Source organism: Malaclemys terrapin, chromosome 13 (assembly GCF_027887155.1).
Source record: "Malaclemys terrapin pileata isolate rMalTer1 chromosome 13, rMalTer1.hap1, whole genome shotgun sequence".
Lineage (NCBI taxonomy): Eukaryota > Metazoa > Chordata > Testudines > Emydidae > Malaclemys > Malaclemys terrapin.
Window position 1 is genome coordinate 23,618,680 of NC_071517.1, and position 23,527 is coordinate 23,642,206.

General features: G+C 49.7%; 1 protein-coding gene and 1 long non-coding RNA gene across 8 annotated transcripts in view; one reads left to right on the forward strand and one right to left on the reverse strand.

Moving 5' to 3' along the window:
* The window catches only part of NDEL1 (nudE neurodevelopment protein 1 like 1), a 44,790-nt gene extending 33,773 nt beyond the window's left edge, over window positions 1-11,017 (reverse strand). For 4 of the 7 annotated variants that reach the window (XR_008446943.1, XM_054047421.1, XM_054047422.1 and 1 more), the window contains exon 1: window positions 10,931-11,017. The gene's annotated coding sequence lies outside the window, so the exon portion shown is untranslated. Of the gene's footprint in view, window positions 1-4,477; window positions 4,590-10,259; window positions 10,427-10,930 lie in introns of those variants that run through there. The other 3 variants (XM_054047418.1, XM_054047419.1, XM_054047420.1) reach the window with 3 other exon arrangements.
* A 591-nt stretch (window positions 11,018-11,608) lies between these two features.
* On the forward strand, window positions 11,609-22,176 carry LOC128848422 (uncharacterized). Its single transcript, XR_008447030.1, has 4 exons — window positions 11,609-11,675; window positions 20,154-20,300; window positions 21,363-21,486; window positions 21,844-22,176. It is a non-coding gene; the product is annotated as an uncharacterized LOC128848422 (long non-coding RNA).
* The last annotated feature ends 1,351 nt before the right edge of the window (window positions 22,177-23,527 follow it).

Below are 23,527 nucleotides of genomic sequence, written 5' to 3' on the forward strand. Positions count from 1 at the left end.
ACAACAGCAGCATATGGGCTCTAACAGAAAGGACACCGCTGTCCCAAAGCTGCTGCGTCAGCATAATTGGCCCTTTCTCCACCAATGCTAACCAATCCTGCTCTTTAAGTTTGGGCCAGGCAGTCTGCAGAACCTAACTAAATCCAACCTGGAAAAGATCACAATATAAAAGCCTTTAAGCTATTCAAATGAAGCACAGTGGAAGCCATGGTCTCCTAGCCTGATGCATCTCCCTGGAGCCTCCCAGTGAGGGAGGTGCTGGTCTATGACAAACTGGTATCTAGCTGTGGCACACGTAACTTGCAGTCCTGGCAGCACAAGAATATAAGCCCAGACATTATGTATCTGAAACCAGTTAGGAGCGAGCTGATGCAAGAAGTCTCTTATCACACATCAAGTTACAATTGCCAAGGCATGCTCCATTAGCAATTGTAGCTTGATGTGTGATAAGAGATTTAACGATTCCTCCTTTCCAGGCGTTCACGTTTCACCATAAGAGAATCTCAAATTAAGTGAAGCACAGCATTGAATCTACCTCTGCCAGCTCCCAAATGGCACGTGCCAAAGCACCTTCAAAGAGAAAGATAAAAGGCTCACTCAGAACCAGACCTGCAGGCATAGGAAACAAAAGCCCCACAAAAGTATAGACCTTTGAGAACAAACTAGATCCACATCCCTGGAATCCTTGAGGGCCAGACCCATTGAAAGCAGCCAGGCTGGGGTGTGGGGGAGCACACATCCCAGGACAGAGACTATAAAAAGATACGCTCCTCCCTGCTAGTTTCTGTCCATCTCTCTGGAAAACTGTCTCCGAAGAAGCCAAGGGGGTTAGTGCCGATCTGTTGAGCCAACCCAGAGCTCCAGTTGGTGGTAACAACGCTGCTCTCCCTCTGCTTCCCTAATAAGAAGTGGTTTGTTTCCACTTCCTGACTGGGCATTTAATCCGGCACTTGGGAAAGGGATGCTGCAAAATGACTGGAGAGAGGAGAACGCAGTTTGCCATGCAGCCAATATTGAACTGTTTACTGTGAAGTCACAGAGATTAGATTGAGCTGGCATGGTTTCCAACACTAAGCAGACAAAAGACTCCATAGACACAACCAATGGAGTTTAGTGATGCTGGGGAATGAAAATAGGGGAAGTTTATGCACTGCCCTCCCAGAACCTCCGGTACAGTATATGTCACTGGTGTAAACGATACACACAGGCCTTGTTAAAACTACAATGATGCCAGATCTACACTACGTATTTCTGCTGGCATATTGGTCAGGAGTGTCCTTTTGCCAGCCCTGAATCGCTTATTTCACTCAGGGGTGGTAGAATAAGCTATGTCGGTTAAAGTGATTAGTTTTGCCAGTATAAGCTGCATCCACATTAGGTGTGCTTTGCCAGCGTAGTATACCAGTACAGCTCTACCGGCACAGCGATCTACAAGGTAAACTCACCAAGGTTAACCCAGGTGGAGATATTGTGCAAGACTTCGTCAAGTTTACCTCACGGTAAAACTAAAGCATCTCGTATTCCCTGTGTTTTTATCTCGGGGACAGCTCATGGATGGTAAAACCCCAAGGTAAAAAAACCACACCTTTTTTTAGCAGCGAAGAAAAGGCCTTTGTTATAGTCAAGGCTCAAACCAAGGCCAGAGGCTCATATAGATGGCAGACCTGACATGTGTGTGAGCTCCAGGAATATACTGCTTAATTACGACTGAGCCAATGATATGATGAGTGTGGTTAATAAGTACTATCAGTTCAGAACGTCTACGTACGTAGCCACAGTAGATCATCAATGCACCAAACACTGAAAACAACCATCCCTTTCTGACCCTTTTTTGCCCCAGTACAATTTCTGCCTACTAGTTACACCCCAATCCAACAAACCACTGGCCCTGGCAGCAAGCTGCTCCTGGACTAAGACTCCTATACGGTGTCCCACAACCCCATTCCCCAGTCCAAATGCAGCCTGGTTTCCCAAGCAATTTGGGAACTCCCAGCTCCAGATTTTCATGTTGAATCAGCTCTTTTCTGTGCTTAGCTGTCACACTCCCAGCACAGTTCTCTCCACCTCCCATGACCTGATTAGCTTGTCAATTTCATTTGGAATTGAAAATTCCCATTAACCGCTACTGAACAGGCCCTCTTGGGGTACACGGGCAGGTGAGGATAGCTTGTCTAGCCACACCTCAGAAGGGAAAGAGATGCTTGAAAGTCAAGCTATAGCCCTAGGAAATCCTCTTGTGTTGCTCTGTTACTCCTGACTAGCATATCTGGTGCAATTTGTGACACCCACACATCACACTAGGACCACTAAGCAGCAAATCAAACCACCAGGTAAGCTGAGAGGTAGGTTTGATGGCCACCAGAAGAGCCACCAAATAAAGAAAAAATAATTATTTAAAAGACAGCTGATCTATCAACTAGTTGACATGAAATCTGTATAAAGCAACTATTCAAATATTGCTGCACTTCTGCAGAAATGTCCAGGGAGACAGCAGCCCATGCAGGAATGATGAATAATCCGCTTCTTACAACTGGCTTTGTTGTCAGCAGAGTTTGCTGAACAGACACTAATCAGCACTTCCTCACAATTACTGCTAATGCTGGTGTTTCCCAAACTCTGGCCTGTGGGCTCCTGGGGGTCTCTATAACCTTCAGCTGGAATGATGCCTCCCTGCCCAGGTAGACAGACATGCACTAGCTCTGCATGAGCTAGTGCTCTAAAAGTAGCAGTGTGGATGTTGCGGCTCAGGCTTATCCCTCCCTCATCCCACCCCCAGTACAAGCCCACGCAACCCCCTGGGTCCGAACTCAGATGGCTAGCCCATGCCGCTGCCTGCGCCATAGCATCAACGCTTCTATGTTTAGCATGCTAGCTCATCTGGAACTAGTGCATGCCTGTGTACCCAGGCTGGAGGTTTGCTCCCAGCCACAGCGTAGGGGAACCCTGGGAATCTGCAGCGTGCTGAGAGATCACATGTTGTTGGCTTTCATTGTCTCCAATGGCTTCTATAAGCATCTAGGCTCTTAAGTGGAAGGAAGAGCCAAAGGCAATTGGAATCATCAGCCAGCCTAGCTGTCTCCCCTGGGGCCCACTGCTACATAGGTGGATGAGAAGGAGCCACCTTCAGGGACTGGAGCCATCAGTGAAACTGCAGCTGCTAGGGACCAGTAGGAGATAGGAACAAGGCCGGTATGCCCAGGGGAGAAGAGAACCAAGCATCAGGGAAAGGTACCAGACAGCAGAGAACCATGGGCAAGAGAGAGGATAAGATGAGTCAGGGTAACCAGGCTGATTGATTTTAACAAAAATTGGGCAAAATACTTATCGCACTAATGACACCAAAAATACGCTAAACACTTCCCTAATGTCACTTCACTATGGAAGCAACTGCCATGGGCATGTTAAGTGATCAGGAATGGGAGGAGAGGTGGTCCCCTCAACTGTGAATGGAAAGAAGGGCATCCAAGAGACATCTATTGAGATGTGCTCCAGCCTACTCAGTAAGCCTACAGTTGTAAGTCCAAATCCCGCAAGCCTCACTCAGGCCTTTACCTGAGTAAAGACTGCAGATTGTGGCCTTAGAGAACTGTCTCTGTCCAATCAATGAACTCACTTGCTAACGAAAGCTTTCTTCCCCTACTACCAACCACCAGATGTCTGAACTGAACATGCCGGGGTAGAGAATTAAGGTGAAGAAAGTTTGCAGAATGATTCCTAAATACAATTTTAAAAAGTAGTGGCAAGAGGTAAAATGTAATGGGAGTAAGAAGAAATCGGTCTCCTTTAAACAGGTGCAAAGATGCACATAAATTAGCAGCTGTTTTCAATGGATGAATTTTAAGTTCTGGAGAAGTTCCCATTTAGCTAACAGGCCAGGAAACAAGTGTGGCAGTTTAAAAAATAAATAAATCCCAAAATACTGCACTTTGGTAAAGAACCTGTTATCAGTGTGCCTATTCCTGTCACACACCAATGTCAAGGGAATGACTGTAATAAAGGGAAATTGCCTTTTACAAATATATATTTAATAGCTCATAATGTTCAGCCCACACAGCCACCTCAATTCATGAGAAAAGGCTGCACAGTGAATTGGGTTCTGCTGGAAGAGTCATTTCAAAATAAGTTACTTATATGTATGAAAATCAGTGTCTGTTGATGCCACATATGAAGTGTATATGCGCTCAGGTATTAATAGCGCAGCGCACATTTCATAAGCGATGCAAGTTAGGGCAGCCCTCCAGAGTTAATGTATCCTCAGAGCTGCAAAGTTTCCTCTGATTTTTCCACAGGGAGAATGAAAGCCATCCAAACTCCAGCATCAGATCTTCCCATCAATTACATGATGCAACCCTGTTGTATTTATTAGAAACCAACCTTTCTGAAACTTGGGTGCCTTAATTTAGGCCCCTAAAAATCCATATGTTGTCACCAAATTAAAGTGACCTGATTTTCACAGATCATTTGTTTTGGAACCTACCTTTAAGCACCCAAGTGTGAAACCTGAATTTTGAGGGTGTGCACATCAACAGTGAACCGTGATTCCAGCAACACTTCCTGTGTCCAATCAGATCAGAACTGGATTCAGTTCCCTGCACACAGAGACAAACACAGGTAAGAGTGGCTACTCCAGCTCACCAGATTAAATCCAGCATCTTCAAATGAGCTAGTCCAGCAGGCACTGGGCTGCTCAATGGGATCAGAATTCAGGTTTATAACACAGTCCATTTCTGGCTGGCAGAAGCTGAGGACACACTTTCTGTCTCACTGATACCACACATTGCTTTCCATTGACACAGCAATGAGGCACTCTCCAGCTGCAAGCATTTAGCACAAGTTGTCCAAACAATAAGACAGCTGCCCCTCAAACCCTTGTTGCAATGATGGAGAGAAAGTAGTCCAGTTTGGAGCTTTGTCTCGCCATCAGTCCAAGCCAGTGGTCACCAACCAGTTGATTGCGATCGAATGGTCGATCCTGGAGACTCTCCCAGTTGATCGCGATCTCTGGCTGCTAAAAGTCCGGCCGTGTAGCAGGGCTACTGCTAAAGCAGGCTCCCTGCCTGCCCCAGCCTCACGCTGCTCCCGGAAGCATGCCCCACAGCCCGGGGGGGGGCAGGGTCTCCACAAGCTGCTCCTGCCCGCAGTTCCCATTGGCCAGAAACAGAGAATGTGGCCAATGGGAGCTGCAGTGCCTGCAGAGCCATGTGCCCGGGGAGGGCGTTGGCCCCTTCCAGGAGCGATGTGGGGCGGGGCAGGCAGGGAGCCTGCCTTAGGTCTTGTCTACACTGCCACTTACAGCGCTAAAACTTTCTTTGCTCGGAGGTGTGAAAAGACACCCCCCTGAGCGACGCAAGTTTCAGCACTGTAAGTAGCAGTGTAGATAGCGCTGGTAGCTATTCCCCTCGCGGAGGTGATTTTATTACAGCACAGGGAGAGCTCTCTCCCAGCGCTGGAGCTGCGTCTACACAGCCACATTAAACCACTGCCGCGGGAGAGCTTTAAACGTTGGCTGTGTAAACATACCCTTAGCCTCACTGTGCCGCTGCCTGGGAGCCGCCCAAGGTAAGTGCCGCCCGGTAGGAGCCTGTACCCCAATCCCCAGCTCTGAGTCCCCTCCCAGAACCAGCACCCATACCCCCTCCTGCACCCCAAGTCCCTGCCCCAGCCCTGAGCCCCCTCCAAGAGCCAGCACCCCATATCCCCTCTTGCACCCTGTGTTCCCTGCCCCAGACCTGACCCCCCACCGAGCCAGCACCCTGTAGCCTGTCCTGCACCCCAACACTCTGCCCCAGCCCAGAGCTCCTTCCTGCACTCAAACTCCCTCCCAGACCTTGCACCCCACACCCCCTCCTACACCCCAACCTCCTGCCCCAGGCCCCAGCCTGCACCCCCTACCACAGCCAAACTCCCTGCCCCAGCCTGGTGAAAGCGAGTGAGGGTCGGGGAGAGCAAGTGACAGAGAACGGAGGATGGCGTGAGTGGGGTGGGACCTTGGGGAAGGGGCAGGGTAGATCCTGGGTTATACTTAAATTCAAAAAGTGATCTTGTGTGTAAAAAGTTGGAGACCACTGGTCCAAGACATTGGGCTGCACCTTTCTCCTGGCAAATACTGGAGGCAGTTCAAACTTGTCAGTTGGGCTCCAGGGCTTGGCCTTACTCCTTCCCCACCCAAACCCCAGATTTTCTGCCTCCAGTGGTGCAAGCAGCGCAGACTCCATGACTCCCACCTTGCCTAACCACTGACATTCCAATTTTTAAAGTTTCTTGGAGGCAGCAGTGAGCCCCTTCCTCTTTGAAGGTCCAACATCCCCAAGGCTTTGCTCCCCAAACAAAACTACCTGCCAAGCTCCTTCTCCATCATGGTCAAGATTAGAGGGTTCAGGGCATCTCCTCCTTAGAAATGAAAGTGGTCAGACTGGCCCTTCAAGATTTCCAGGACAGCTAAGGAAGGAGCACATCTTGATTCAATCACACATGATGACCATGGGATACATAAACTAGCAAGAGGACACAAAAAGTAATGTAGATTCTCTTCTGATTGGAGGTCACCTAGCCTTCATCAGGACAACTCACACAGAAGGGACATTGGCAAAATCATCAGCTGACAGATACCTGAGAATGGTTCCTGAACAAAGAAGTATTCCAGCTGATATCCAAGGGGCCAGACTGCTCCCATGTGGACCCATCTTCATGCAGTCACAATGCAAAAACTAAGCTCATGTTCACTAGAGCAGACATCACTGGGAACAAATGCTCTGGTTCACAAATGGACACATCTCTTATGTGCCCTCCCTGTCCCCAAGTCGGCTTTTGCATCCCAAACCAGGTTACACAGGTCTGACAATTGGCTATTGAGCAGCAACAGGTGGGATATTCTTCCAGTGTAACAGATACTCTCCAAACTCTCTATCCTCTTGAACCTCACAGGATATGGACAAAACTCTTACTAGTGTCAAGACCCAGGAAACCAAACATCCCGGTTCTGCTGGATTTCTTAGAGAACAGCCAAGACCTCCCCTCACTGCATCTCACATCTCAGAGCTAAACAGTGTCATGAACACAGGCTGATCCAAGTCTGTAGCAGGTATTAGGGATCCCCTGGGTGGTGGCAGGATATCTGTCCAAACCAACAGTCAGGCCTATCTGCTTGGCCTGGAACCTGCACCAGAGTAACAAGCTCTCACACCATATATTCAAACAATGGCATCTAGGTGCCTGTATTTCCGATCCTTGAAGATATAACTCCCAGTTGCAATCCCTTCAGCTCGAAGAGTCTCTAAAATATCTGCTCTTAAAAGACAGGAGCCTTACTGGGCATCCCAAGAGCATAAGGTAGTTCTTTTATACTCATTCACTACCCAGGAAAATTCTTCCTTCCACACATGCCAGGAGATCATTCTTCCTGAGTTTTCCCCGAAGTCTAACCAACCAGAAGAAAAACCATGAAACTGTGGCATGCTAGATGTGAGAAGACCAGCTAGGAGGATCGAGTGCAGCATCAGCAAAACATGCAGGTCCAGACTGGTCTCAGAAGGGATAGCGCCTACTCCACATGTTCTCCAGCAGCTTTCTGGGCAGAAAGACTGACGGCAACCAGGTCACTCATCAAACCCTTTATTAAAGCACTACAGGCTCGACCTCCTATCCTCCACAGCAGCATCCTTCTGCAGGAAGGGGATCCCAAGTGGTAATTCCAACATTAGATTAATTCCAGGGAAGAGAACCTTCTTCTGTCTTATTCATCTCTCTCCCTGACCTTTTTTTTTTTAAACTGGTCACTACATATCTTGGACTGGGAACGAGCTCAGGATTCAGAAGGGAAAGTTTGTTATTTAACCATTATTTCATTTCTGTGACTGATCTCTCCCCAGATCTGCCCTTCCCAAGGTAAACTCTTCAGATACGTTTAAGAGGACCTCTTCCTGGGACCAGGTATATAGTTATCCCAGTTGAACAAGCATTGCCTTAAAAAGTTAAAATGTATGACAAATAGTGTTTTGATACCACTGTGGAAATAATCATCTGACGTGCAGTCAGAAGGGTCATGGCCAAGTCTGGTGCCCTGTGGACAACCCAGAACTTCCTCTGATACCTCCCAGGTGTCAAAGATGGGGAAAGATGTCAATCCCAGAAAGTTATTCAAGGAGCAATTTTTCCAGAGTCACCCCTAGAGAAGTTGGAGGCAATGGCTTGTTATGGCAAATACACCTGGGGATCTTCATTGTTTTCTAGCAAGAAACATGTGAGTTTTATTGGGGCTAAAGGGCTGTTGAACTCCTGCTCCACACTTCTATCTGTCAATCTTTATGCAGTTAATATTTACAAGAGATAGAAAACACAGAGGTAACTGTGTATACAAGGCTGCCCAGAGGCCATCCCTTTTTGCAACAATTAAGATTTTCTGCTATAACCAGAAACTAATTTTCCAGACTACTCAGGACTCTGTTTGCCATCAAATAAACTGGACACGTTAGGCACAATTTTCACTCTATCCAAGCTGGACCATCCTATAGTTCATACTAATAATATAGTTAAAATGTTCAGATCAGAAACATCCTAGGCAACAAGTCTATTTTAGTGATGTGAGTGCAACGTAAGTACATAGCTACACAAATCAAAAGGGGAATTTTGTATTTTTTAACTGAACAGGGACAAGCTATCCTAAATTAAAGAAAAGTTTCTGATCTCCAATTTGTATCATTAACTGATCACTTGAGAAACAACTCTAACCACAACAAGTGAATACTACAACATATAAAACATTCTGCCCAGAGATGGGCACAGAAATCACTTTCATCCGTATAAAACCACAAAGATTCCTTGAGTAGCAGAGTTCAATGTGCACTGCAGAGGCAGCATGCTCAAGCGAGCAGAGGGGAGGGGGAGACACAATCTCACCAGCAAACTCTGATTAAGGAACAACAGTGACAGACAGACAGACTGCCAGAGCCCTATTTTAGGCAGACGAATGGTGGCTGGAATATGGGTGGGTGTGTATGTATAAAAGCTGTGAAGTTGCACCCTTCCTTAGGGTTTCAGCAAGGTGTTGCCTGTTCCAACCACCTTCACCTACCTGACATGAGATTTGTGATACTTAGTTTAAGCTTTTCAGGGCATCCCCTCCCGATAAAAATTCTCTCCCGAAGAATGGACTGAGCTAACTCCCAAACCTGCCCTTTTCTTGCAGTAATAGAAATAGTATTTTTAATGACTCACTGGACTAAGTGCATTTGACATCATGGGCATATTTGTGTATCCTAGCACCATCTGACAGCCAACATTTTGCAGGCCTTTCCCTTTCTCCAAACACACCAGTGAGGATGGATTCCAGGGCATTCTCAATAAGACAACTAGTTTTGGCAACCAATATATATATACACCTCCACCCCGATATAACACGACCCGATATAACACAAATTCGGATATAACGCAGTAAAGCAGTGCTCGGGGGGGGGGGGGGGGGGGGGGAGAGAGCACGGCTGCGCACTCCGGCAGATCAAAGCAAGTTCGATATAATGCAGTTTCACCTATAACACGGTAAGATTTTTTGGCTCCCAAGGACATTATATATAGATATATAGACTATCCAACCCCATTACCCAGCTGCCTCCTTGACCCTAAAGTTTGCCTTCACCAAGAAAAGTAAACATGCTGAAAGTGGGTTTTTACTCATTGGTTTAGTGGACATAATGGTGACTTGGCAGCAGAGACAAATAACATTCAGCATCATAAAAGATAACTGTTGGGAAAATCTATTAGGACCAGGTTTTACCTACAACTAGCTGACACAATGCTGAATGCAACATGTCTCTATCCACACTTAGCACTCAGGCATAGTCAGCATCACGCCGGCTACCCAGAATACTGAAATCACGTGCAAAGAGGATTATATATTCTAGTGAATATGATCCCCCTGCTTCTCCTAACCCTTGCACCATCCATGTGGACCCTGCACCTCATTTTATTCACTGCGTCTGTCAGGCCATGGGGACCCTGCACTCCATATACCCCCACTGGGACCCCATGCCGCCAGCCTCCACACCCCCCCATCAATAAATGGACCCTCACATTGGGACCCATGCCCCCAGTCGCCAAACATCCCAACAGTCAATGTATCCCTACAGGAATCCCATGCCCCCACACCCTCACCAGCCATAACACCGACCTATGGGGATCCTGTGTCCCACAACCCCCGAGCTTGTGTCCCCCACCAAGCATCGCACCCACCCATGGGCGCCCCACGTCCCCCAACTTCCACACACCTCATCAGTCACCGCGCCCTACATCCCCCAGTCAGCCACTGCACCCCGCACGGGGCAGGCGGGGATGGCCCGAGACGCGGTGCCACCAGCCCCGGGGGGCCAAGGGCCGCTGCGCGCTGCTCCGGCGGGAGGCTCCGGCAGTGCCGGGTTCAGTGATCCCTGCCCAGGCCCCGCCGGTGAGTGACGACACCGTCACTAATCGCAACCCGTAAGGGCTCCGACCCCGGCCAATGGCAGGAGGGGGCGGGACCTGCCCCGTTGTCAATTTACATCCAATCCGGTGAGGTTTGCGGAGCAGGAAACCGCGGACCCTTCCGTGGAGCCACCCGGCCTCCGTACGCCCCCGGCCAGCCCTGCCCGCGCGGCTCCTCTCCTTCAAGGCGCCGCTTTGCCCCGGCCGCCGTGTTCCCCTGCGGAGCCCTCCGACCCTCAGACACATCCCCAGACCCTCCCGGCTTCCGTGCCCGCCACAGGGCGTCTCCCTGGTAGCCCCGCTCCCCGACAGCCCCCACCCCAACGCCCCTCCCGGCTTCCGTCCGCCCGCCGCCGCCCCTGCGCTCCCGGAGCCCCCCACTGACACACTCATCACCAGAGCCGAAGAGCCCGCGCCCCTCCTCCCGAGCCAGCTCCGCGCGCCCCGCACTCAGACCGGGCCCGGAGCCCAGACTCACCCGGGCGCATCCCCTGTCACGGCAGCAGCATCTCCCCCGCCGCGTCCCCCGGCTCCGAAGCCTGCCTCATCCGGGCTCCGCGGGGGCGGGGCCGCCGCTGTGACGGCAGGCTGGGGGGCGGGGCTTGGGCCGCACATCACAGCGAGCGGCGAGGCCGCGGCCGAGACCCGCCCGTGTGGGGGCGGAGCTATGGTTGCGGTTGATCCACGGGGCGGGGCTAGGAGCCGGCTTCCAGCCGCCAGACCCCCGCCCCCGCCCGTGAGCGCCAGTGTGCGGGGCAGGGCGCTTCGCTGGCCTGGCTCCGCCCCACGTGGCCGGCGCCGGGGCGGGGCTTGCTGTCCCCCTGCAGGGGGGCAGCCTGGGCTCGACCGCTGCGGGCTGAAGGCGGCGGGGCTGCCGTGTTTGCAGCAAACCTGGCGGGGTAACGGGGTGCTGTGCTGGGCCTGCCTTAGCGCGGGTCAGACTGTGATGCCAGGGCCCCTGGGCCCTGTCCCTGCCGGCTGTAAGGGGGCGGGGTGCAAAGGGGGCAGTGTGTGGGCACGTCCCCCTGGGACTGGGTAGCTTTGAGCTGGTCAAGGCTTTATGAGAAACCAATTAGGGGTTGGCTGGGCCGCAGCTCGCAGCCATTGGGCCTCGTTCCCCTCGGCATGGCCAGGTGCCGCCGGGATGATCTAGACTCTCAGTGGCAGTGATTCCCCAGGCCTTGTCTTGGAAGTAAACGCGCGGAAACGAGCAGTGCTTGCAGGTAGAGAGGGGGCTGCTGGGTCAGAGGGGCTCGAGGAAAGCAGGGTGATTGCCTGGCACCTGAGTACAGCACCTGGGTAGTCCTGCTCCTGTGCCCCAGGGGACTGGGTTCAGATCACCCTTCATGCTGCAGATATCAAAGCAGCAATGCGTTCCTCACAGGCAGGGCGGTGACTAATGGAGCAGCACTGCGCTCAGCGATAGCTCACAGGCAGCCCAGGGTGGCAGAGAAAGAAACTTGGCTGGGGGCACTAATGAAGGGGGTATGTTCTGCAGTGTGAAAGAGCCTGGCTGTTTTACCTTCCCAGACATGCTGTCCTGTTGTGAGGGAAGCCCAGCGTGTTATCTTGAGAGTTGATAAAACAAATTCGATAGGAAAATGGCTTTTTGTCAAACAAAGGCTTTTGTAGAAGTTACTTTCAATTATTTTTCCCTTTTTTGATAGAAAAACCAGACATTGGTTAAAATTTGGGGGGGGGGGGGGTGTTTTAAAAAATTACCAAAAATTGCCTTTTGTCAACCCTCCCCTTTCCCTCTCTCTCCCTCCCCCCCCCCTTATTTTTTTAAAGGAAACTTTAACAACAAATATTTTTAGTTTTCCTGTGAAAAATAATTGGCAGTTTGGTAAATCCCCATGGAGGATTAACCACGTGAGAACTCCAAGGGGAATCATCAGTGCTCATAGAAAAACAGCAGATCTGTGCCATTCCCTGGTAACTGTGCTCAACTTTAGTGACATGCTTCATTCTCCCCTTGCGCTTGCATTTTTAAGATGCATATTTTTATGGTGCATTTGGAGGGAAATAAGGGACTTATGAGAGCAAAAAGTCACAACTATGACCCTCATCCCCACCCTCATCCTGCTCTTCAGCTGGGATCTCATGAGAAGGATCCTCTGCATTTCTCCTCCTATCTCTCTCCCCCTCCCCCCATACACACAGTTATAAATTGTAGATTTGTAATAAGAGACTTCTTGCATCAGCTTGCTCCTAGCTGTGTTCCCAATATTGGATTCCCTTCTGTTCTGACCTCCTCCTAGTATCATGTCCCCAGCTGCCATCCTACTGGTGGGTGAGTGAGATGCCCCAGCCACCCTGTGAAAGCAACAGCAGGCGGTGAAAGGGGCCATGTTTAGAGTAGCGGAAAAGAGGTTGCCAGACTATAGAACTACAGAGGATATGAGATTGTAGCAAAGACTCATAGAATATCAGGGTTGAAAGGGTTTCTAGTCCAACCCCCTGCTCAAAGCAGGACCAATCCCCAACTAAATCATCCCAGCCAGGACTTTGTCAAGCCTGACCTTAAAAACCTCTAAGAAAGGAGATTCCACCACCTCCCTAGATAATCCATTCCAGTGCTTCACCACCCTCCTAGTGAAAAAGTTTTTCCTAATATCCAACCTAAACCTCCCCCACTGCAACTTGAGACCATTATTCCTTGTTCTGTCATCTGTTACCACTGAGAACAGTCTAGATCCATCCTCTTTGGAACCCCCTGTGACGAACTGGGCCTGTTCTTGCTGGGGTGTGTGAATGCTGACAGGGGAGTGTGACTAGGATGGTCTGCATCGGGGGATGGGAGTCTGCCCAAGGGAACATACCTGAGCTTGTAACATGAGAACCCAGGAAGGGGTTGGAGGCAGGTGACTCCGGGGCCCGGGAAACTGAACAAAGGCTGTGGGAGGGGTCGCTAAAGGCAGAGTGTGGGGGAAGCAGGCTGGAGAGATGGCTGGGAGGCAGAGATGGCTCTGACCTCCCAAGGGGGGCTGGGCTGGGATGGCCGGGGACCCCAAGATGGACCTAACTGAGGGGGTCCCTGTTGTCTGTGCCTGCAAGACCTGTCTTGGACTGTATTCCTGTCATCCAAATAAACCTTCTGCTTTACTGGCTGGCTGAGAGTCGCAGTGAATCGCAGGAAGCCGGGGGTGCAGGGCCCTGAGTCCCCCGATACTCCGTGACACCCCCTTTCAGGTAGTTGAAAGCAGCTATCAAATCCCCCCTCATTCTTCTCTTCTGCAGACTAAACAATCCCAGTTCCCCTAGCCTTTCCACATAAATCATGTGCTCCAGCCCCCTAATCATTTTTTTTGCCCTCCGTTGGCCTCTCCAATTTTTCCACATGCTTCTTGTAGTGTTGGGCCCAAAACTGGACACGGTACTCCAGATGAGGCCTCACCAATGTCAAATAGAGGGGAAAGATCACGTCCCTCGATCTGCTAGCAATGCCCCAACTTATACAGCCCAAAATGCCGTTAGCCTTCTTGGCAACAAGGGCACACTGTCGACTCATATCCAGCTTCTTGTCCACTGTAACCCCCCTAGGTCCTTAGCCATAAGGGAGTGTGCAATTGGGCCAAATGCAGTATCGTGCCCAGAGTAGGATCTGTGGCCAGTCTGGAATCCTATTGACTCAGTAAATGTAACCAAAAAGGAACTGTTTTTCTCTGAGGCCAAGATTCAGTCACTCTATGAAAGGGGAAGCGGGGGACAGGAAATGCGGTTAAAGTCAGGAAACAGAGCAGCTGACAGTCGCCTATGTGTTTCAGGTCTTCCCCACTGTTTCAGTTGAAACCCTGTGACGATCACATTGCTCATCTTGGGTGTTTGTCGCTAGGAAAGTTAGTGCCTGGTCAATATCTGAAAGTTCAGATGCTTGGTCTGGGGAAAACCAGTGAAGACAGAGGAGGGTAGTAGGAGTGAGGCACTGAGATATCTTGGTGATGAGCCTGGTATAAGAATTTAGCTGGCAGATTACATAGACAAGCCAGATCCCTGTTTTGTTGGATTGTCCCAGCATCTCTGCTAGTTATAGTGGAACTGCTGATTGGGTCCTTTCTCAATAGTTCAGCTGCCCTTGTTCCTTGCATGCTCTGGGATTCAAACTCTGCTTTTGGACACAGCATAGAGAAGCCCCAGGACCCCAAAAGAGCTGGCTGGCCTTAAAGTCATGATAAAATAAGGGAATGGAGGCTGCCATGGGGAGGAAGTGTTGAAGGAAAGCAGAAAAATTAATTTGACATTTGACATCATGACAAAATGGGCATTTACTGCAAGTGCAGTATTGAGACTCACTGTGACACGTGTGGAATCTTCTATATCTAGACTAGCAAATCCAGCTAATAACTACAATAAATCAGCCTGCTCCAGCTGGGAAATGTTGACTGTTTTTTAGTCATGCTTCCTGTTCTTAGTAAGAGTGGGGTGAGGTCACCAGCAGACCCCAGCCCCAGTGTCACTCCCTGACCCTCCCAAGTTTTCTGAGCTGCCAAACCTGCCTGCATTTCCACCAGCCCAGTAGCTGCCAGCTCTCTCCCAGGGCTTTTCTTATGCACTTGGTTTGACACCATCAAGTTGCACAATAGGTAATCTGTGTAACGGCTTGGTTTTGCCATCACCCTCATTCTCCTTCCCACCTACTGTCACACTCACTTGTGTCTTGTTTCAAATTAGACTGTAGGCCATGTTTCCCAAACGGTGGGTCCCAGGAAGGTTGTCACATCCAGGGCCTGCTTAACCCATCCCTGGGCCCTGGCTTAGGCAAACATTCTCTTCTTCCAGCCCAATGTGGAGGGAAGGTCCCAGGGTGGGGGTGGTATGGCAGGGAGCAGGTTGAAAAGCGAGTCTGCCTCGCACTCACCCTTCATTGGCACCTCCTAGTACAACACCTGGAGTAGGGGAGCCGGGCCCAGCCCCATAGGACAGGAGCTGCTGCTGTGGGGTGAGCTCAGTCTCCACCCCATCCCCAAGGGCCTCCCCTATGTACCGATCCAGGATTAGGGGCAGAGGCTGCATATATGCAATGGTGGGGCGTAAAAAAAGATAAAACCCGGTTTGTGGGATGCCTTAGTGAAAAGTTTGGGAACCACTGGTCTGGGCTCCTCAGGGTTGGTGTGGGTTCGTACAGCACAATGGAGCCTTGGCCCTCTCAGAGCTACCACAATATAAATTGTGGGTCAGATCCTCAGTGGCATTGCTGCTTTGACATCAACAGAGCCACAGTGGTTTATCCAGCTGAGGATCTGGCTTAATATACACCCCAGGACAACTTCCTATGGACTTCTGTATGACTCACTTATCTGCTCTGTGCTCCAGTTCCCTCCTCTGTGACATGCAGAAGATAGTTACCTGCCTTGCTTGGCTGCTAGAAGGCTTAATTCATGTTTTGCAAATAGCTATGAGAAGGGCTACGCGTGGTTTCACTGTCATTCCTGCTGCACAGCCCCCTGCCGGCACCCCAACTCCAACCACCCTCCTGCCAAGTCCTTCCCCACAAGCTCTACAGTTAGAGAAATTACAATATAGTGACATGGTTTTGTGTGCTAACATCTAGTCCCTTTCTACCCCTTCTCTAACGTGCCCCACCCTTCTCCTTATTCTGCCATTAGTCTTCTGTATTCGTCCCCCAAGTCCCACTTTCTGCCTTAGATTGCTATACAACCCCATGTCCGGGATATCTGAGCACCTCACAAGCTTTGACCTATTGGTCTTCACAGCACCCCTGGGTGATGGGGAACTGAGCCACTGAGAGACTAGGGCCTGGATCCACAATGGGACTTAGGCCTTGCGATGGTCAGCTTTGCGGCACCTAGAACTTCACAGGAACGACACTGCAATCCACAAAGCTGTTAGGCCCTCAGACTCTCTCTCCAATGCATGGGGAGAGACAGGCACCTCAGAATGGGATCCACAAAAGCCAGTACGCTAGGTAGGGAGCTACCTCAGCCAATCAGTGGGGGATGCCAACAACGGGGGTGAGCTAAACTCTGCCCTTCCCTGGAGTTTGGCACCTAGGTCAGGCTGCAGGTAGGTGCCCGTTGTGACAGGTTCCCCCTGGGGTGCCACCTGGAACTGGGGTACCACTGAGCCCTCTGACCCACCAGCCTGGGCTCCCTCTCACACTGTGCTGCTGTGACAAGCTACAGACCTGCTCCTGTTTCTAACTCCCTCCAGTATTCTCACAGGTAGGGACACACCCAGCTGCAGTTACATACAGGCTCTCTGACCAACCACTGCATGAACCAACAATGGAGAGACTACAGCCAAAATAACCACCAGTTTCCCAGCCTAGGACCCTCCCCACACTGGACTACAAACCCAAAATTATACTGTCGTGCATTGCACAGGGAACTGTACAACATAAGCTCACAGAGTTTGCCCCTCCCTCAGTGTGGAGAGGAAATGCACCAGCCCCCTGAGCTAAGATTCCCAAGCACTTCGCTCCAAACATACTGGTTTAGATTAAAACATAAAATAAGTTTATTGACTACAAAAAGATAGACTTTAAGTCATTATAAGTGATAGCAAACAAATCAAAGGAGATCACCTAGTAAATAAAAAAACCCACAAACTCAGCCTAAGATACTAGAAAGATAGAATATGAATTAGCAAATACTCACCCTGGCTGATGATACAAGCAGGCTGCAGATTGTTAAAGCACAAGCTACACTTGCTTTGCAGCTTGGAATCCCCAGATTTTCTTGCACAGGCTAGAAATCCCTTTAGCCTGAGTCCAGCACTTCCCCCAGTTCAGTCTTTGTTCCTGAGGTGTTTTCAGAAGTCCTCTTGTGTGGGAAGTGAAAAACAACCAATGTTGTCACTCCCTGCCTTATATAGCTTTATCATATGGCGGGAACCCTTTGTCCCAAACTCAGTTTGTGGAAAAACACTGACATCCCAAGATGGAGTCCAGAGTCATGTGGCCTGGTTATGTGGTGAAGTCATGTGGTCTGGCTTCTTCATTGTTGTACCAGGAAGGCTAGTTGAGGATGTCATCTAAAGTAAGCACTACTGAAATACAGATACATAGTCAATATTCCTAACTTTAGATACAAAAATGATACATGCACACAAATAGGATAATCATATTCAGCAAATCATAACTTTTCTAATGACATCTCACATGATCCATCTTGTACCAAATCCATCATAATTATGCCATAATCATATCATAATATCACTATTAAAAATAATGGGTGCAGTGTCACACCTATATCTTGTAGCGATCCACGACTGGGAACCCCTATGCTGGAGTTAGGCAGCTGCCTTACTCCTCACGTAGCAGTGGGGAGAGGGGGAGAAGGTGGACCCCACTGTGTAACTTTTAGCCCAGTGGTTTTAGCACTCACCTGGAATGTGGAAGACCTGGGTTGAATTCCTCCCTCTGCCTGATGGAGAGCAAAGATTTGAATTCGGGTCTCCCGCCTCTCAGGAAAATGCTCCAATCACTAAAAAGTCATGGAAGCAGAGGGACTGGATCCTGGGTGTACAAGGAGAGACTGAGAGAACCTTACTCCCCCATCAGAATATCCCACAGCTCAGTAGCTAGAGCACTCCCTTGAGAGTTGTACGAGATGAGACCCCTGTTCAAATCCTTCCTCCCCATGAGGCAGAGGGGGAATTGAACCAGGGTCTCCCCCAGCCCCCTGGGGGCTCTGACCAGTGGGCTAACAGTTGTAGGTGCAGCTCCCCTTCCACCGGCCAGATTTTGAGGAGGACTCAAGACAGGAGGTGGCCTCTGAACACCCCTCCCAGACCAGGCCCTGTAGGCAAGTGAGGTGCTCCTCCACTTGTCTTCCCCCAGCTTGTGGATGGCTCTGGGGCTTAGGCAGGAGATAGGGATCCAGATACCTAAAGGGAGGCAGCAGCGCACATGCCCAGAGGCAGGGGCCAAGTTTGAGCACCTACAGGATTACATGGCAGCCAAGTGTGGGGTTCTGTGAGGCACAGTGGTGCCTAAAACTGCGACTTAGACACATAAGTGGATCTGGGACTATGTGATTTTGTGACAGGGTGGCCTGTAATAGCAGGGGCTAGACTCAATGATCCAGGAGGGCCCTGCTAGTCCTATGGCCCTAGGCCTTACCCAAGCTCATGCAGGGAGTGTGTGGTAGGGCCGGGAATTGAACCTGGTCTCCTCAGTCCCAGGCAAGTGCACCAGCCACTGGCCTGTCCGTCTTCTTGGTCCTGCCACCCCTGTCCCTGCTCCCCATACCACCATGCAAAATATGCACAGACAATGTAGCTGCTTTACCTATCCCATCAAATCCCTGTTAGAGTGGAACAAGTGACCACTGGGAGAGGCTGTGAGAAGCTCTGTGCTTCAGGTGACCTGCTGGTCATGAGCCAGTCTCTGGGAGGGTTTGAGCCTCAGAGACAAACCCTTCATCAGTCACTGTCACTCTTTGCCTGGTATGTCACAATCACACTTTACAGCCTCCTTTCAGCTGCATGCGGTGCTATTGATTTGCTTGTGGCCTGTCCCAAGTGACCAGGAAAGGTCACATTTCAAGCTGAAAAGGCTGACACAAAGTTCCTGTCTACATACAAAGGGGTCCATTAAAAATGCCCTCAACAGATGAGATCAAATGGTGACCGTAGCCTGAAATCCCTGGGTACAGAAAGGGCAAAGATGCAGTAGTGACAGATGCCTTAGGACAGGGAGATGCCCAATCTTTGCCCAACTGAGGGCTGTGTGGCAACTTGTCACTGGCCCAAAGTCATTCTTAATTTGCATAAAAGGGAACAAATTAGAGCTGCCCTCCTCTTTAATTAATACAAAGAGTAGCCAGCGGACACTGCAGGTTCCAGCAGGCCATGCTCTGTGGATCCAAGTGGGCCAATATTCTCCCTATGCATCACCTTAGGTCACATTGTAGAATTGTGTGAGCCGCACCCAGGGGCCACATTTTGTTTGCTTCTGTTCTGAGAGAAGCCAGAGTGTGCTGGGGTCAAAGAGACACAGAATCAGTCAGCCTGGAGCTTACCGACAAGTGCTACATGTACCACGGCACCTCCGGAACCAAGCTATAGCTCAGCAGAGACAAAGCACCAAATGGATATGAAAAGTGAACTCTCCTTTCTCCCTAAAGTGATCTCTCTGGTTTGGGGCAGGGCAGGATGAGGTATGGGACTTGGCACTATTCCTGCCCACGCTAAACCATTCCCATGCTATTGACAGGTCAACACTCTTCACCAGCAACAAGTATTTAATACAGAGTAAAATACAACATTCATGCTTCTCTGAGGGGAAAGCTCCAAATGTCCCCTATGTTAGACTGCATCTACAAAGTGTGGTCCATATAACAAACCCTGGAAATGGACAGAAGGTTAATGCGTGATGATCTGGATTATTATATAGTGACAAGGATATAAAGAAAGCTCTACAGCAGTAAAATTCACCTCTAACAAGGTCCCTGTCCATTAATCTTAAACTAGATTAGTATATTTGAAAGCCATAAGGGACTATTACGATAACCTAACAAGCCAGAAAATGACAGCCAATAAATTCTGCATCGAGCCCATAACTTCTGGCTGAACCACCAGCAGATCGTTTAGAAAAAACATCCCATCTTGATTTAAAGACTTCAAGTGATGCAGAAACCACCACATTCCTTGGAAAGTTGTTCCAATTGTTAATTATCCTCACTGTGTGGTGGGGGTTTTTGTTTGTTTGTTTTGTTCTAATTGTGTCTTATTTCCAGTTTGAATTGGACTATCTTCAGCTTCCAACTCCTGGATCTTGTTATGATTTTGGCTGGTGCATCAAAGAGGCCTCTGCTATCAGAAATCCTCTCCCCATGTAAGTACTTACAGACTGCGATCAAATCCATCTCGTATCCTTCTCTTTGGTAAGTAAATTAGATTGAGCTTCTTAAATTTCTCACTGTAAGGCAGGTTTCCCAGACCTTGAATTGTTCTTGTGGCTCTCTGCTGAACACTTTCCAGGTGAGAGCCTGGCTCTTCAGTCCTTACTCATGCAAAACTCTCAGTATAAAGTCAATGGGCCCAATGTAGCTTTGGCTGAAGGAGTGCAGGATCTGGCCCTAGAATGTTATCCAGCTTAGATCACAGCATATTTCAATGCTAAGGCACTCTTGCACTGTATAAATGAATAGGGAGCCGCAGAAGTTGAAATTTCAATTTATTCTGACCACTACAATTGTATGCAAAACTGTTCTATCCAGGGATGGCCACAGGGAGAGAGGCAAACTGCCACAGTTGAAGTCAGTGGAGATGCCTGAGCTACCTTAAGAAAGGGCTGCTGGCAGAGTGTTTTTTTTTGATTGAGCCCAGCACCTTTGGATTTCGCTCCATCCCTTGGTCTATACCGACCTGAGTTTGCAAACCCTCAGATTCTCCCTGCACTCCCTGAATCATGAGGAAGGGGAAGATATGTGAGGCTGGGCAGTAGGAGGCGGCTGGGGGGGGAGGGAGATTCTCGTTGGAGGGCTTGAATTGTTTAACATCTTTGCAATGGCTGCAATATTATGAGCTAGAAGTAACTAAGGGAGTCTGTTTATTTAACACGTGCACAGTATATCCCTGAAGAATGTCAAGGGCACCTCTAGCTTGGCATGGGCTTCCTTACTGCATTGGAAATCTAAAGCAATAAGATAAATGAATAATGCACCCAGGTCTGAGTGGGGAGGCTGCGCACTGCCTGGGCTCTAGATTCATCCCAAACACACTTGTTGCAGGATTTGTCTAATACATTTGATTACATTGTCGCGTTATAGACCCATGAGACACAAGGAGGAAGAGCGTAGAGCCATAGACAGAAGAAAATCACATTTGCAGGTTACTGTCATTGCACAGAATGGCTGAATAGTATGTTTATTTCAGCAGAGCAGAGCACATGTGAATATTATTCCTATTGTGACCTATCCTGAACTGCACTCTTTGCAATACAGGTCCCACGAAGGAGGGAGGCGAGGACGGAGGAATGAAATACAAAGCCCTTCAATTATGCCAATATGTTTTTATGAGAATCAGCCTGTGGCTCCATTCTCAGCTCTGCCAGCTCACAGATTTTGGGTAAGTTGCGGCCCTTCAGCGTGCCTCAGTTTCCCTATTTGTACAATGGGAATATTATCATTTGGCCACCTTTGTAAAGTGCTTTAGGAACTATGGGGGGAAAGGGCTAAAGAAGCAGAGTATTCTTACTATAGAAGTGCCGTGCAGTCATATTAAATGACCCTTTAAGCTCTCTGCACATGGAACTCCTATTGATTTCAAAGGGAGGGCTTGCAAGATTGAGCCTGTATAGTTCTGTAACTCCAAATTTGATTTAACAGAGGAAGCTCAAAGCATGGGGCAGCTCGGAATATTTTTCTTTTCCAATGTTTGGGTTGCTTTTAAGTTTAATCCTAGCTCTGAGTTTCCCATGTTTAGAACGGATCGCTACAAGATTTTTATACTCTCTACTCCTGATCTGAATTCCGGCTTGACCAAATTGTCTGGGAATGCTGTGCCTAGCAGAAACATGCCTCTGAAGGGTGACTTTGACATAACATCAAAAGGATGAGAGCGACTGATGCCATGTCAGTATCTCTGGGGCAGAAACCCTTCCAGCAATGGACACATCAAAACATCTTCTTAGTTGTCCTGACCCACCGGAATTTGAGTCTGCTAACAAAGAGGCAGTGTTGGTATCCGTGTTTCCCAAGATGTCTGGCTTGCCTGCCTGGTTAACATTGATTTTAAGTAAATGTTTGCTTTGAGGTATGTTTTGCCTGCGCCCTGTTGTAATCTGGAGTCGTTCCCATACATTCTGCAAGGGGCACTGAAATCTCAGCCTCACAAAGGAGCAGTCACTTAGCATTAGCTCCTGCACAATGCAGCCGTGCCTCCCTCTTGGCCATGGCAGATTTGTGTTTCCCCAGCAAAACTCGTCCATTGAAAACCCCGAGAAAAAAAGAGCTTAAATGTATTCTCTTGAGAGAGGGTCTCACGGGGGGGAGGGAGCACTCAAAGGGTTGGGGACAAAGACATGGAGGTATCTCAGAAGAGAGATCCCATGAAGGGGGGGATGTCTTACCAATGGGGGTCCCAGGATGGAGGCTTAAACAGACGTCTCACAGAGAGGGGAGTGCATATGATGGGGGGCTGGGATTGTCTAGGTGAGGGTTAGTGTCTCATGGAGGCGGATCCTGGGGGGTGGAATCTGGGGGGCTCAGGAGGGACATGCTTCTCATGGCAGGAGTGGGCTATCCAGGTGACTGGAGGGGTCGTGGGGGGCAAACCTTGGTCCGTAATGGGTGGGACTGTTCTTGGGGGATTTGTCTGAGGTGCTGCTGACTGCCCCCAGCCCCTATGGCTAGCACTTGGCGCGAGGGAAAGGGGCTGCGTGGTTGCGGATTTTTAATAGACAGTCTGTAAATAGTTAAATGAAACTGCAAACTGTGTCTCCACTGGACTGGGGCCTCAGCTTCTGGCCTTCCACTCTGCTGGGAGCCGGAGAGTGGGACAGACGCTTTGATTGGGATTAGCACAGCTTTGGGGAATAGAAATGGGCATATGGGACCCCCAGCGCCCTGCTCTCCCTCTCAGGCATGTGAGGACCTTGGTCACACACACAGCCCCGAGGAGGGGCAGGGTGCCAGGAGCTCAGCCCCAAACCCTGAGAACAACGGGCATGAGAGTGTGTGTGGGGAGGGGGTGAAAGGGGAGAAGGGGAAGAGCTACCTGGGGGAGGGTTATAGCTCTGCACAGGCATTGTGGGATGCAAGGCAGCATTTCCCATAGTTCCTTGGCTCTGTGTGGTTGGGAGGCCCCCAACCTCTGCACTGCCACTAACTCCAGTCCCAGAGGACAATAGGAGTTTCCATTGCTTCTCTATCCACATGCTGAACTGACTCCCCGAGCTGGGCATTTCCACTCAGGAGCAGGTGGTCTGATCCATGAGTCACACACAGCTCAATGGGATTCGAGCTGCTGGGCAGACTGGGGAAACATAACCCAAAGCACAGCCACTCTGTGAGGAGGAGGTGGAGGCTGCGGGGAGGCAGAGATGCTAAGAGAGACCTTGGCAGAGACAGTGGGTACGGGGCGCATGCTCAGGGGTATTACATGACAC